Raw genomic sequence first — 16,758 nt, forward strand, 5'->3', positions numbered from 1 at the left:
CCTTTTCGTTGTTTTTAATTGCTGTGAAAAGAAATATTGGAGGAGAAAATTACAAAAACTGAAAACTTATGATTATAATGAAGCACAGGAAATTTCAAAACATTACATTCAACGAATAAAATTCATTAAGTATGACACTTCACTATTGTTTTTAAATAAATAAAATATTTAGTATGCAACAAGCCTTGAACTCAGAATCTTCCGATTAGCAGCCCAACACCTTAACCATTACGACAACGCAGCTACTCAATTCTGCAATCTCCTGGAGCACTCTAAACGTTTGCAAAATACCGACAAACACTGTTGAGATGTCTATGAATTACTCACGTTGCGTCGAAGTACAATAGGAAATAAACAATTACCGCTGTTCTTTATTGCGAAAAAGCGGTTCGTGAGACTGATACAAACACCTTTCCTTGCTATCGCCTGAATTAGGAGGCTTATGGTTTGTTTGGTTTAATTAATTAATAGAATATGAAGCAATTGGTGTAAAGAATGCTTTTTCCAAACTTTCTATAAAAGAAAGTCTGCTATCAAGACATTGCTTTTGTTCAATTACTTTATTTATGACTGAACGTTTCTAAAATTGAGGACACTCGTCCGTGCTCTGCACTGCAGTCGAGATCTGGCAATGTCGTTCTCTGTTCATTGGCTGACTGTGATTTGTGACGTCAAATGTGCAGAACGAACCTAAACTCGGCCGCCAAGATATATGGCGCGCACCTTAGTATACCAGTACACCATATTTCGCAAGCAGTTCAAATGCGGTTCCTCGTAAATATGACTACCGGTATGGTCTGGATGAGCACACACAACGCATTACAGAATAAATGAAGAAGTAGATGCTCTTGCCAAGAAATATGGGTACATTGGTAGAGCGAAATACACTGGTGTCCAAAATTAGAGCAACAAAAGGAAATTTTGCAGGGACGCTTTTATTTGGCCACAAAACAGGACAGACAGGTGGTAGTTAAGCAGAAACCATCTAAAAAATACATAACGCAAACAACTGCAACAAGTATAACGGTAGACGAAAATTGGTCTTCGTTTTTTCCAACTTAACAGATTTGCGCACACATTCCGACAACTGGTTAATGTGCTCAGTATGTGGTGTGACCACGTCTGGCAGTAGTACAGGCCTGAAGACGACGGGACATGCTGTGAATGATGTCATCAGTCTCAGGTCCTGCATAAAATAGTTCTTTCAGAAATGGGTCAAATACTTGATTAAATTAACATGGGTTATGTAGACAGGGCGTGGTCCCATTAGTATTGTGAACAAATATTTTGTGTTGGCGCTGCCGTAATACTAACAGCGCAGCACGTCTCGACACGACATCCGCAATAAAAGTGGTCGTCCAAGAACATTTTGACCGGCTGTGAAGATAATGTTCTGCTGCGGAATATTCCATCAAATTCGGCAACAGTAGCGGACAATGCGCCATACCATTCCATTCTGATGGACAATCTCCGCCAATTCAGTGGAGGATATCAGATATTTTGCTGTGGGTACAAATAAATGTTGCGTTGGATGAAGTTGAAGCTATAACGTATAAGGCGAAGTTAATGGAGCATGTAGTGGTGTACAGGCCGAAAACGTGCTACCAGGTCGAGGAACTGGCTAATGCTAAAGGGCATAGTTTAATCACGCTGCCTCCGTATCACGCTCATTTAAATCTGACTGAGAATATATCGCCCTGAGGCTGAGGTGCTGATAAAAGAATAAAAGTAGCCATTGCAAATGCTACACCACAAGACTCCAGCTGTCAGGCATGCCGAGAAGGCAGTTGAGGAGACATGGGTTCATGAAGGACTATGGCGAGTTTTGACTGACACGTAACTTTTCTTGTTGCCTTGTTAAAACATGCTTCCTTTACTCAATCAAAGCAGAATTTACAAATATTCGTCTCACTAACATTCTAATGTAGTTGAAATTGTGACAAAATCCTGAAACAGTGTTTTACTAAACAAGCGACTGAGGGTAAGACGGTCACAGTTATGTAAAAAGCCATTCCCTGTATAAAAATAAACGTGTAAGTTCTTGTCTTATATTATGGCAAAACCCACAGCAATTGTCGTTTCATCAGCTATTGGTGGTCCTTAAAAATTACGGTATTTCATTAAAAAACCTGTAGTTGCTTGAATATCGTGATGGATATCGAAGTTTTGCATATTAATGGTACGGAAAAATACTCTCCTCTCTGTCATTTGCCAAAATTTTGTTTCAATATCTCTCACTGTTAATGAGATACGAGGGATTTATGAATGTTTCATTCTGAATTTTTCGGTGGTAGATGCATTGGTGATGGAGCGCTTTACATACATTCCATTTCTTCGGTATTGGAGACATGTCTCGACATCCTTTCAACTTTGAAGGATGATTCATTATGTTTTATAAATTTCATACGCAGCGGCATACGCACCAAACGCAGATTAATAACCACTGTTTTTCACTGCGAACTTTGTAACGTTGATGTTGTTGTTGTGGTCTTCAGTCCTGAGACTGGTTTGATGCAGCTCTCCATGCTACTCTATCCTGTGGAAGCTGCTTCATCTCCCAGTATCTACTGCAACCTACATTCTTCTGAATCTGCTTAGTGTATTCATCTCTTGGTTTCCCTCTACGATTTTTACCCTCCACGCTGCCCTCCAGTACTAAATTTGGTGATCCCTTGATGCCTCAGAACATGTCCTACCAACCGATCCCTTCTTCTTGTCAAGTTGTGTAACGAACTTCTCTTCTCCCCAATCCTATACAATACTTCCTCATTAGTTATGTGATCTACCCATCTAATCTTCAGCATTCTTCTGTAGCACCACATTTCGAAAGCTTCTATTCTCTTCTCCTCCAAACTATTTATCGTCCATGTTTCACTTCCATACATGGCTACACTCCATACAAATACTTTCAGAAATGACTTCCTCACACTTAAACCTATACTCGATGTTAACAAATTCCTCTTCTTCAGAAACGCTTCCCTTGCCATTGCCAGTCTACATTTTATATCCTCTCTACTTCGACCATCATCAGTTATTTTGCTCCCCAAATAGCAAAACTCTTTTACTACTTTAAGAGTCTCATTTCCTATTCTAATTCCCTCTGCATCACCTGACTTAAGTCGACTACATTCCATTATCCTCGTTTTGCTTTTGTTGATGTTCATCTTATATCCTCCTTTCAAGATACTATCCGTTCTGTTCAACGGCTCTTCCAAGTCCTTTGCTGTCTCTGACAGGATGACAATGTCATCGGCGAACCTCAAAGTTTTTATTTCTTCTCCATGGATTTTAATACTTACTCCGAATTTTGCTTTTGTTTCCTTCACTGCTTGCTCAATATACAGATTGAATAACATCGGGGAGAGACTACAACCCTGTCTCACTCCCTTCCCAACCACTGCTTCCCTTTCATGTCCCTCGACTCTTATAACTGCCATCTGGTTTCTGTACAAATTGTAAATAGCCTTTCGCTCTCTGTATTTTACCCCTGCCACCTTCAGAATTTGAAAGAGATTATCCCAGTCAACATTGTCAAAAGCTTTCTCTAAGTCTACAAATGCTAGAAACGTAGGTTTGCCCTTCCTTAATCTAGCTTCTAAGATAAGTCGTAGGGTCAGTATTGCCTCACGTGTTCCAACATTTCTACGGAATCGAAACTGATCTTCCCCGAGGTCGGCTTCTACCAGTTTTTCCATTCGTCTGCATAGAATTCGCGTTAGTATTTTGCAGCTGTGACTTATTAAACTGATAGTTCGGTAATTTTCACATCTGTCAACACCTGCTTTCTTTGGGATTGGAAGTATTATATTCTTCTTGAAGTCTGAGGGTATTTCACCTGTTTCATACATGTTGCTCACCAGATGGTAGAGTTTTGTCAGGACTGGCTCTCCCAAGGCTGTCAGTAGTTCCAATGGAATGTTGTCTACTCCGGGGGCTTTGTTTCGACTCAGGTCTTTCAGTGCCCTGTCAAACTCTTCACGCAGTATCGTATCTCCCATTTCATCTTTATCTACATCGTCTTCCATTTCCATAATATTGTCCTCAAGTACATCGCCCTTGTATAGACCCTCTATATACTCCTTCCACCTTTCTGTTTTCCCTTCTTTACTTAGAACAGGGTTTCCATCTGAGCTCTTTATGTTCATACAAGTGGTTCTCTTATCTCCAAAGGTCTCTTTAATTTTCCTGTAGGCAGTATCTATCTTACCCCTAGTGACGTAAGCCTCTACATCCTTACATTTGCCCTCTAGACATTCCTGCTTAGCCATTTTGCACTTCCTGTCGATCTCATTTTTTGACGTTTGTATTCCTTTTTGCCTGCTTCATTTACTGGATTTTTATATTTTCTCCTTTCATCAATTAAATTCAATATTTCTTCTGTTACCCAAGAATTTCTACTAGCCCTCGTCTTTTTACCTACTTGATCCTCTGCTGCCTTCACTACTTCATTCCTCAAAGCTACCCATTCTTCTTCTACCGTATTTCTTTCCCCCGTTCCTGTCAATTGTTCCATTATGCTCTTCCTGAAACTCTGTACAGCCTCTGGTTCTTTCAGTTTATCCATGTCCCATCTCCTTAAATTCCCACCTTTTTGCAGTTTCTACGGTTCATAACCAATAGATTGTGGTCAGAGTCCACATCTGCCCCTGCAAATGTCTTACAGTTTAATACCTGGTTCCTAAATCTCTGTCTTACCATTATATAATCTATCTGAAACCTGTCAGTATCTCCAGGCTTCTTCCATGTATACAGCCTTCTTTTATGATTCTTGAACCAAGTGTTGGCTATGATTAAGTTATGCTCTTTGCAAAATTCTACCAGGCGGCTTCCTCTTTCATTTCTGAGCCCCAATCCAAATTCACCCACTACGTTTCCTTCTCTCCCTTTTCCTACTACCGAATTCCAGTCACCCATGACTATTAAATTTTCGTCTCCCGTCACTATCTGAATAATTTCTTTTATTTCATCATATATTTCTTCAATTTCTTCGTCATCTGCAGAGCTAGTTGGCATATAAACTTGTACTACTGTAGTAGGTGGGGGCTTCGTATCTGTCTTGGCCACATTAATGCGTTCACTACGCTGTTTGTAGTAGCTTACCCGCATTCCTATTTTCCTATTCATTATTAAACCTACTCCTGCATTGCCCCTATTTTATTTTGTGTTTATAACCCTGTAGTCACTTTGTAACGTAAATGCGACTAATTCCGCAGCAGCAGCGGCTAAAGCAACGTGTATACAATAATATGTAACGTAGCTACTGCAAATATTTCCTATGTTCGTCTGTGAAATTGGACTCGATAAGCAACCTGAGCTATCAGTAAACTGAATCTAAGCTGCGTAACCGCTTCAGTCCGGAACCCCGCTGTTGCTACGGTCACAGGTTCGAATCCTGCATCGGGCATGGGTGTGTGTGATGTCCTTAGGTTAGTTAGGTTTAAGTAGTTCTAAGTCTAGGCAACTGATGACCTTAGATGTTAAGTCCCATAGTGCTCACAGCCATTTTTTAGCCTGCGCAAGGCTGTGTGCGTGTTGTATGAGCCCTCAACAGATCGTTACATGAAAACTTAAAACTAACATTTGGATGAGCTATCTGACTGCGTATTTGAATATGAATCTATAAGTGATACAGAATCTGACTTGTGCTACAGAATTTACTGGATTATAGTACATGACACGTTGTGGTGTGTCAGTGTCTACGTTTCGGCCCTGAATTTTGCACTCATCTCTTTAGATGACTGCCTTTTTCCATGTGTTTCACAGCAACTCGCAGCAGCATGCGGTAACACTGGCCAAAGGTTATTGTTACTAAGAATGTATTTAATAAAAAGGAGTTGGCTTGGGTCCTGTTAACTACTAAATAACTTTTGTGAACGGATTTCATTAATTAAGTATATTTAAAACTTCAGAAATAATCATGAACAAGAATTAATAATGACTATCACAAATGGCATATGTCTCAATAATGGCTGAGTGCCAGATTAACAAGTTATTTCAATTTCAAAATTCCGTTACCATTTAAAGACCACAGCACATTTATAGATTAGATGTGGAGAATAATTATTATTATTTGGAGGGTACGGAGGCTTCTTTAACTGATAAGCAAAACATGGGATTATTACAATCTCAGACTAACAATCACGAGCCTAACACTGCAAGTGCGCTTCACGCTATGCTTGCGAATTTTAAATTGAATTCCATCTTCAAGCGTAGTTATGCGTTCTAAATCTCTCCTGGCTATATAACTGAAATCAGGCCTTGAGTGTGGTAAGATCTGCCATCACCGACGTGAAGGTGGAGTGACACGTCTTCTGTCTCCGAGCTCTCGACCGATACTGCTCTTCCACTCTCGCAGACAGACCTCGTCTCACAACAATGCTTAGAATCGCGCACCCATGTTTCGCTCTCAGATTAGTACTATCGATATCTGAGTGCCTACACTATGCAGAGAATAGCGGTAAGTTGAATATTATGTTTTATACCATGGAGTGTTCTGACACACTCCTTACAACTTTAAGAATTTCTTGCAGTAGTTACGTAACATGGAAAATTCACAATAAGTACGACCATTAACGAAATGATACGTAGTTAATCATGAAGCTGACGAATTAAGCTATGATATGTACCAAAATCAGAGTTTATTATGGAGTAGTTTCTCTAAAATCGTTTGAGAAGTACGAGAATCGGAGTTTATTACGGAATAGTTTCTTTGAAATCAGTTGAGAAAGACTGCAAATCGGCCGGCTTGCATTTCACGCAGTCAAGCGAGCCCTCCACTCGCTCCGAACTAAACTGTCAAAACTTTCAACTTATTTTAAACGCACTATAACAACTTCACCTACAACGGTGTAACGATCTGCAAACATCCCAACGAACACTCGGAACCAACGGAAAACCTTGAAACGGCAATCGATGCGAGGAATTTGTGAAAGTTGGGACCGTGATATAACCTAATGGAAACAAAAGAATCAAATTGGGAATCATTTCCGAAACACTCCAGCAGAGCATAAACAACAGTAAAGGTGGGTCTGGAACAGACCTTCTCCCAGCACAATAGCGAGTTCAGTATTACATATTAAAATCGGTCGCTTGCCTAATTAGGCATTCTTCTGCCAAGCAACATGATAAAGCAGAAGGCAGTGGTAAGGCTTACCTAACTTTCCTTGACACACTCACTACTCTCTTTCCGCACATCTGTTCATAATACAACTCAGTAACCTAACGTTGCAGATAAATGTGCTACTAACAAACAAATGGCCAATGAGATAGTAAACAGTTACATATGCCTCACAACAACACGTATCTTGAATGAACTAGGTGTAACAGTTTATAAAATCGATCACCTACACACATGAAACTAGTATCAATACTGAAGGGGAAAAAGCTTGAAATGATTCTGAATTTAAATCAAGAGGCTAATGATCATAATTTATAACTTCTGTGCATAGTACAGCGTCTCTATGCCTGTGCACTAACGAACTTTAACACAGTAAATAGTTCTTTCTAAAATTCGGTTTGAAGCAACTAAACAGAATGCAAATCTTACTACATTGGCTCTGAAGGAAACTTTGCATTGCTTCATTAATCAGCCTAGTACACGAGGACCCTTAAACGTTTATGGTCTGAAAAACAATGCTCACTAACAAAATTGCACCTGTATGTAAGAGAAATGGTAAGCATTCTTATCATAAATTATTAATTGAGTAAATCAAAGCAAATTATAACTATTTAAATAACAAATGTGGTTTCATATGTCATTTTTGTCCTACTCAAAACTGTAATTGGGTGTGCAAATGACAACACAAAATTAAATTCAAGTTCATCCACTTTCTCTTAATAAATTAGCGTGCTCGGAATTAAATTCACTATGATATGATTCCGGTCCAGGTTTGTGATTTGGGGTAATCATAGGTGTATGACAGAGTTTTTAGCAACACCACGATTAAAATCAACCAGATTTCACAGATACTTGGTCCATTAGCAGAGAGGCAAACATAAACAATTTACTGTAAGGCACTGGTTGCGCAATTTGCAGTGGCTGTTAACCTGGCGGAGATGCAGGCATGACAGTACTGTTGGCCTCGCCCTGCTACGGATCTTCTTTGGGTCGGAATTATATTCTTATAGGGCCCAATACCATGCCATGATAATAGTATCACCAAATGCAGCATCCGAGGCCCATAAAAACTGCCCTTAAGCTCTTCTGGCCTCAAAACTCCAAGAATATGCGCCACAATTATCCAGTACTGCTATCGAGGTGTTAACCACAGTACTTCTCAGCCCGGACTCCTTACCCGTCAGAAAGAACGAGTTGTAACTTGCACGCCAAGCACACCATTTCCTATCCGCCAGGCTGCTTCCGTCGCTGCGTACATTTAACCCTACATTCTCTAACTATGGACCAAGTCATTTGCAGTACATTACATAACAGTCATATCAGTAGTTATTTAAATTCAGAAGCACATTTTAAACAACATCGTTCCAAAGTTTCACATAACTGAAACGTGTATACATAGTCAAGAATTTCCATGACAGATAAGTTCTCTACATAACTAGTACTGCAAATTGAGATAGAAATATCGATACAGATACACTACTGGCCATTAAAATTGCTACACCACGAAGATGACGTGCTACAGACGCGAAATTTAAGCGACAGGAAGAAGATGCTGTGATACGTAAGTAATTAGCTTTTCAGAGCATTCACACAAGATTGGCGCCGGTGGCGACATCTACAACGTGCTGACATAAGGAAAGTTCCCAACCGATTTCTCATACACAAACAGCAGTTAACCGGCGTTGCCTGGTCAAACGTTGTTGTGATGCCTCGAGTGAGGAGGAGAAACGCGTACCATCACGTTTCCGACTTCGATAAAAGTCGGAATGTAGTCTATTGCGATTGCGGTTTATCGTATCGCGACATTGCTGTTCACGTTGGTCGAGATTCAATGACTGTTAGCAAAATATGGAATTGGTGGGTTCAGGAGGGTAATACGGAACGCTGTGCTGGATCCCAACGGCCTCGTATCACTATCAGTCGAGGTGACAGGCACATTATCAGCATGGCTGTAACGGATCGTGTAGCCAAGTCTCTATCCCTGAGTCAACAGATGGGGACGCTTGCAAGACAACAACCATCTGCACGACAGTTCGACGACGTTTCCAGCAGCATGGACTATCAGCTCGGAGACCATGGCTGCGGTTACCCTTGACGCTGAATCACGGACAGGAGCGCCTGCGATGGTGTAGTTAACGACGAACCTGGGTGCACGAATGGCAAAACGTCATTTTTTCGGATGAATCCAGGTTCTTTTTACAGCATCATGCTGGTCGCATCCGTGTTTGGCGACATCGCGGTGAACACACATTGTAAGCGTGTATTCGTCATCGCCATACTGGCGTATAACCTGACGTGATGGTATGGGGTGCCATTGGTTACACGTCTCGGTCACCTCTTGTTCGCATTGACGGCACTTTGAACAGGGGACGTTACATTTCAAGTGTGTTACGACCCGTGGCTCTATCCTTCATTCGATCCCTGCGAAACCCTACAATTCAGCAGGATAACGAACGACCGCATGTTGCAGGTCCTGTACGGGCCTTTCTGGATACAGAAAATGTTCGACAGCTGCCCTGTCCAGCATATTCTCCAGATCTCTCGCCAAATGCAACGTCTAGCCGATGGTGGCCAAGCAACTGGCTCGTCACAATACACCAGTCACTACTCTTGATGAACTGTGGTATCGTGTTGAAGCTGCTTGGGCAGCAGCTGTACCTGTACACGCCATCCAAGCTCTGTTTGACTCAATGCCCAGGCGTATCAAGGCCGTTATTACGGCCAGAGGTGGTTGTTCTGGGTACTGATTGCTCAGGATCTATTCACCCAATTGCGTGGAAACGTAATCACATACCAATTCTAGTATAGTATATTTATCCAATGAATACCGGTTTATCATCTGCATTTCTCCTTGGTGTAGCAATTCTAATGGCCAGTAGTGTACATAATAGCTCAAAAATAGGTGTCACACACTCAATGGCAGATTTCAGTGGCCTGTACCTTCACTGGGACCAAGCAACTGAACATAACAAGCAGTGGCGGTTAATGTATGCAAAGAATGAAACCTTTTACCGAGTCCAGGCTGCTACCTAATTGCGACCATGTCCTGCCATATCAAAACAGAATACGAGGACTAGGGCAAACGCCAAAACTCTACATCGCCACCGCAGAGCCCTTAAACGACGCTGTTACCGAAATGGCCGACGGCATGCCTCTGAGAGCCTCCCTCTTCATGGGTGGCGACCACACCGGCCGTCGGCAGTGCCACTCGATAGCAGAGCGTTGATCAGCGATGACGAACCGTCTGCAAAACACGCAGAGGAGCTTCGCAACCGGTGGCTACGGCGAGAATTCAAAAGTGACGGAGAAAAAAAAACAAAAACTGGCACAGTTGGGTCTGTAGTCTTTTCGTGCGTTTCTCACACAGTACTGCTTTCGCTGGATAATTGGCATTTATCTTCAATATTCTGCCTCTTCAGAGTTTTCAGTACCCAGTGACGCTCTCTCAATATGTCAAATGAAGTTTCAACATGATGGACGCTCTTCTTTGTACATGTTTAGTACCATTTGGTAATCCTATTTCGTATGTGCCCTGCTGACTCATTCAGGTGCGACATATTAAAACTGCAGTCATACGCTATTATGTTTTGCTTTTGTATTGGATAATTTAAGATTTATGAATATGTAAAGTAAGTTAGCAATCCTTGCATCACACTGAAATGCTATCTGGCGCTAGCTTACCCCAGGGAAGTATTTAGAATTGACCGTGGCCGGATGTGGAATGGCGAAGGGAAGTGACAATAGGCAGCTTAGGGCGGCTCAAGCTCTGAGAAAGCGGTAACGCGGAGCGGCCTCCAGCCGCTTTAAGATGAGTGACAGCATGGGTGGTTGACCCCGACCCCATGCTGATGTACTGGGAAACAGATGGAGAACTTTATGCCTGTTGATAAATGTCCGTTGTCCCGTTTTCTGTGAAACATGCGAGAAAGCCGAGCAAAGCTACGGTGGAATGGTCAACAGATGTCAAAATATGCATGTTCGTGACTATAGCAACTTCACGGTAAATTCACGGTCCGCGGAGCCTGAAGTAAATCAGGTGCAGAGCGACAGCATGAAATACGCCGGCCTCCAATGGGAACGTACGACTAAGGAATTTTAAGTACTCTCCTGGGAGTCAGAATTCCGGAAAACTTGGTGTTTGTGCAGACGCTAACCTTGATGGGTGGCCTGGGAGGAGCTATATAAAAGAAGTTGAGAGGAAGGGATGTTTTGTGGGAATTTGTTCACTTCCCAGAGCAGGCAATGGTCGGCGCTGGGAAGCGACACATAATTAACGCAACTTGTGCTGCAATTGACGTAAGGGATTTTGCTGGAGGGGAAACCGAGGTAGAAGTCTCAGTAGAGGTCTTCCATTCCCAGCTTGCCTAGAGTGCGGACGTGGCGTTTTTGACTCGGCTTGCCTGAGAAAGAGTGAGCATCTCTGGAGTTTAGGACTTAGCAAAGGGAATGATTGAGCTTGGAGATAGGAAGTTTTGGTTCAGCTATGTATTGAGCAAGATAGCTAGGAGTGAACAGATGAGTGCAGCCTTGTAGCACCACGAGGTCGGCCGACGTCCACATAACGATCCCACTCCGCCACGCCGAATTTGGTGATATTGCGCCCGCTCTGGCCACTGATTAATTTGTTGGATCATGTTGGCAAAGGTTCCACGAGGCTTTCATGGGCCGTGTATTGTAGAATTCTTCTCGCACTTTGCATTACGCCTTGATTAGTCGATAGGAATTACTTTTGATTTATCGTGCTTTACTCCACACAAACGCAATTCATTACTGCTGCCTGTTAGGAGAGTCATGTAATGTGATGATTGAAGGTCGTGAGTTGAAATAAATCTGTGCTAATCGACTGCATCTGTTTTCAATCAAGTAGTTGAAATCCCAAGTCAATTTCTTAACTAATTTTATGTTCAACATTTGCATCTGGTGTTCAATAGCTGAATATAACATCAATGTGCACACCTTTTTAATTAAAAAGGGATCAATTCTGAATAAATTAATGTCAACACTGCCACTGCAGTTCAGTCAGGAGTCACAGGGCCATATTTCTTTTTTGCGTTATTCGATATTGCGGCAGTTTTGCACTCTTTGTTGATCTGTTAGTCAATTAGTTGGGGTGAACACACGCCACAGCCAGCTAAGTGATGGGTGGGGTGTTACAATATTGATGCAGTATTTCATTAGAGATAAGTGCATCACCAGCAATAAATAAATAATTAAATATAAGCTTACTGCTATTATCTTCTGCCGGGCCAGTAATGTTGTGTTGTTGTGGTCTTCAGTCCTGGGACTGGTTTGATGCAGCTCTCCATGCTACTCTATCCTGTGCAAGCTTTTTCATCTCCCAGTACCTACTGCAACCTACATCCTTCTGAATCTGCTTAGTGTATTCATCTCGTGGTCTCCCTCTACGATTTTTACCCTCCACGCTGCCCTCCAATACTAAATTGGTGATCCCTTGATGCCTCAGAACATGCCCTACCAACCGATCCCTTCTTCTGGTCAAGTTGTGCCACAAACTTCTCTTCTCCCCAATCCTATTCAATACTTCCTCATTAGTTACATGATCTACCCATCTAATCTTCAGCATTCTTCTGTAGCACCACATTTCGAAAGCTTCTATTCTCTTCTTGTCTAAACTATTTATCGTCCATGTTTCACTTCCATACAATTCCTACACTCCATACGAATACTTTCAGAAATGACTTCCTGACACTTAAATCAATACTGGATGTTAACAAATTTCTCTTCTTCAGAAACGCTTTCCTTGCCATTGCCAGTCTACATTTTATATCCTCTCTACTTCGACCATCATCAGTTATTTTGCTCCCCAAATAGCAAAACTCCTTTACTACTTTAAGTGCCTCATTTCCTAATCTAATTCCCTCAGCATCACCCGACTTAATTAGACTACATTCCATTATCCTTGTTTTGCTTTTGTTGATGTTCATCTTATATCCTCCTTTCAAGACACTGTCCATTCCATTCAACTGCTCTTCCAAGTCCTTTGCTGTCTCTGACAGAATTACAATGTCATCGGCGAACCTCAAAGTTTTTATTTCTTCTCCATGAATTTTAATACCTACTCCGAATTTTTCTTTTGTTTCCTTTACTGCTTGCTCAATATACAGATTGAACAACATCGGGGAGAGGCTACAACCCTGTCTTACTCCCTTCCCAACCACTGCTTCCCTTTCATGTCCCTCGACTCTTATAACTGCCATCTAGTTTCTGTACAAATTGTAAATAGCCTTTCGCTCCCTGTATTTTACCCCTGCCACCTTTAGAATTTGAAAGAGAGTATTCCAGTCAACATTGTCAAAAGCTTTCTCTAAGTCTACAAATGCTAGAAACGTAGGTTTGCCTTTCCTTAATCTTTCTTCTAAGATAAGTCGTAAGGTCAGTATTGCCTCACGTGTTCCAGTGTTTCTACGGAATCCAAACTGATCTTCCCCGAGGTTGGCTTCTACTAGTTTTTCCATTCGTCTGTAAAGAATTCGTGTTAGTATTTTGCAGCTGTGACTTATTAAGCTGATAGTTCGGTAATTTTCACATCTGTCAACACCTGCTTTCTTTGGGATTGGAATCATTATATTCTTCTTGAAGTCTGAGGGTATTTCGCCTGTTTCATACATCTTGCTCACCAGATGGTAGAGTTTTGTCAGGACTGGCTCTCCCACGGCCGTCAGTAGTTCCAATGGAATATTGTCTACTCCGGGGGCCTTGTTTCGACTCAGGTCTTTCAGTGCTCTGTCAAACTCTTCACGCAGTATCGTGTCTCCCATTTCATCTTCATCTACATCCTCTTCCATTTCCATAATATTGTCCTCAAGTACATCGCCCTTGTATAGACCCTCTATATACTCCTTCCACCTTTCTGCTTTCCCTTCTTTGCTTAGCACTGGGTTTCCATCTGAGCTCTTGATATTCATACAAGTCGTTCTCTTATCTCCAAAGGTCTCTTTAATTTTCCTGTAGGCGGTATCTATCTTACCCCTAGTGAGATAGGCCTCTACATCCTTACATTTGTCCTCTAGCAATCCCTGCTTAGCCATTTTGCACTTCCTGTCGATCTCATTTTTGAGACGTTTGTATTCTTTTTGCCTGTTTCACTTACTGCATTTTTATATTTTCTCCTTTCATCAATTAAATTCAATATTTCTTCTGTTACCCAAGGATTTCTACTAGCCCTCGTCTTTTTACCTACTTGATCCTCTGCTGCCTTCACTACTTCATCCCTCAAAGCTATCCATTCTTCTTCTACTGTATTTATTTCCCCCATTCCTGTCAATTGCTCCCTTATGCTCTCCCTGAATCTCTGTACAACCTCTGGTTCTTTTAGTTTATCCAGGTCCCATCTCCTTAAATTCCCACCTTTTTGCAGTTTCTTCAGTTTTAATCTACAGGTCATAACCAATAGATTGTGGTCAGAGTCCACATCTGCCCCTGGAAATGTCTTACAATTTAAAACCTGGTTCCTAAATCTCTGTCTTACCATTATATAATCTATCTGATACCTTTTAGTATCTCCAGGGTTCTTCCATGTATACAACCTTCTTTCATGATTCTTAAACCAAGTGTTAGTTATGATTATGTTGTGCTCTGTGCAAAATTCTACCAGGCGGCTTCCTCTTTCATTTCTGTCCCCCAATCCATATTCACCTACTATGTTTCCTTCTCTCCCTTTTCCTACACTCGAATTCCAGTCACCCATGACTATTAAATTTTCGTCTCCCTTCACAATCTGAATAATTTCTTTTATTTCATCATACATTTCTTCAATTTCTTCGTCATCTGCGGAGCTAGTTGGCATATAAACTTGTACTACTGTAGTAGGCGTGGGCTTCGTATCTATCTTGGCCACAATAATGCGTTCACTATGCTGTTTGTAGTAGCTTACCCGCATTCCTATTTTCCTATTCATTATTAAACCTACTCCTGCATTACCCCTATTTGATTTTGTGTTTATAACCCTGTATTCACCTGACCAGAAGTCTTGTTCCTCCTGCCACCGAACTTCACTAATTCCCACTATATCTAACTTCAACCTATCCATTTCCCTTTTTAAATTTTCTAACCTACCTGCCCGATTAAGGGATCTGACATTCCACGCTCCGATCCGTAGAACGCCAGTTTTCTTTCTCCTGATAACGACATCCTCTTGAGTAGTCCCCGCCCGGAGATCCGAATGGGGGACTATTTTACCTCCGGAATATTTTACCCAAGAGGACGCCATCATCATGTAATCATACAGTAAAGCTGCATGCCCTCGGGAAAAATTACGGCTGTAGTTTCCCCTTGCTTTCAGCCGTTCGCAGTACCAGCACAGCAAGGCCGTTTTGGTTATTGTTACAAGGCCAGATCAGTCAATCATCCAGACTGTTGCCCTTGCAACTACTGAAAAGGCTGCTGCCCCTCTTCAGGAACCACACGTTTGTCTGGCCTCTCAACAGATACCCCTCCGTTGTGGTTGCACCTACGGTACGGCTATCTGTATCGCTGAGGCACGCAAGCCTCCCCACCAACGGCAAGGTCCATGGTTCATGGGGGGTGGGCCAGTAATATACAAGATGAACGAAGAAGGATCCAACAAATGTACCCATGGCTAGCCTAACGTTATTTCAACATACCCTTAAGTCGATTTTCTCCATCCAAGAAAACGTTCTGCGCACTCCCTACCAAAATGTTCTCAACCTAGTCACAGGTTTCGTTTCATACACCATATGATTGTACTTTCATTAATAAGTGTTGCTGTACTATCGAGTCAAACGTTTTTCGGAAGCAAAGAAATACTACGTTTGAGTCGTCGCTTAGTGGGTGACATGTCAAAGGACGGACGAACGACAGTTCTTCACTTTGTGAGAACAGAGTGACAAAAACCGGCCAAAGTCGGAGCGTCCCTGGGTCTGGCACCTGCTTGTTGTTAAGTAAGTACACCAAGAAATAAGAAAATACCAGCTTCTGGGGATTAAATTAGAAACGTCTTCATTCGGACTGATCTTTCGACGTTTCGGTTAATTTTGGTTAGTTTCGTCGTGATGGTGCATGTTTGTGTTGCACCTTTTGTGCATGGAAACGTGATGATACTTGAGGACGACCGAACCTTAACAAGTTAGTAGTTCCTTGCTATGGATCGTCTCCAAATTCCACTGTTTCACGTAGACTACAGACTAAACTTTTCAGAACTCTTAGATCTGCACAAAAACGTATTTAAATAAAAAGTAGCGCATATGTTGAGAATGGTTAGACATTTTATATTGATGGCGTTCTCTGTCCTTGCTGGATCTTTTTTTTTTTTTAGTTTCATTGTACTCGGGTGCAAAAGAATCGATAACCTGTGAGAAGGTGTCAGTGGGGAGCGCAAATTGCTTAAAATTTAAACAATATTTACAGAAGCAATGCTTTCCAGTTTTCCGCTGTGTCAACGCAAACATAACCTATTGTGTCTGTCTGTCTGTCTGTCATGCCGGCAGTTTGTTTTCGCATCCAAACGTTCCGCTCATGCGTAGTTAATGGAAATTTACTCGCCTTCCCCCTTGCCATCTGCCATTCCAGTTACTGAAAGATTTAAGTGTTACCGAGTGTTTGTTTTACCTCCCGTGATGAGTGTCAACAGATAAACGTGACGCATTTTCTTGTCCTCCAGC

The sequence above is a fragment of the Schistocerca americana genome, chromosome 8 (assembly GCF_021461395.2).
Source record: "Schistocerca americana isolate TAMUIC-IGC-003095 chromosome 8, iqSchAmer2.1, whole genome shotgun sequence".
In the NCBI taxonomy this organism is placed as follows: domain Eukaryota; kingdom Metazoa; phylum Arthropoda; class Insecta; order Orthoptera; family Acrididae; genus Schistocerca; species Schistocerca americana.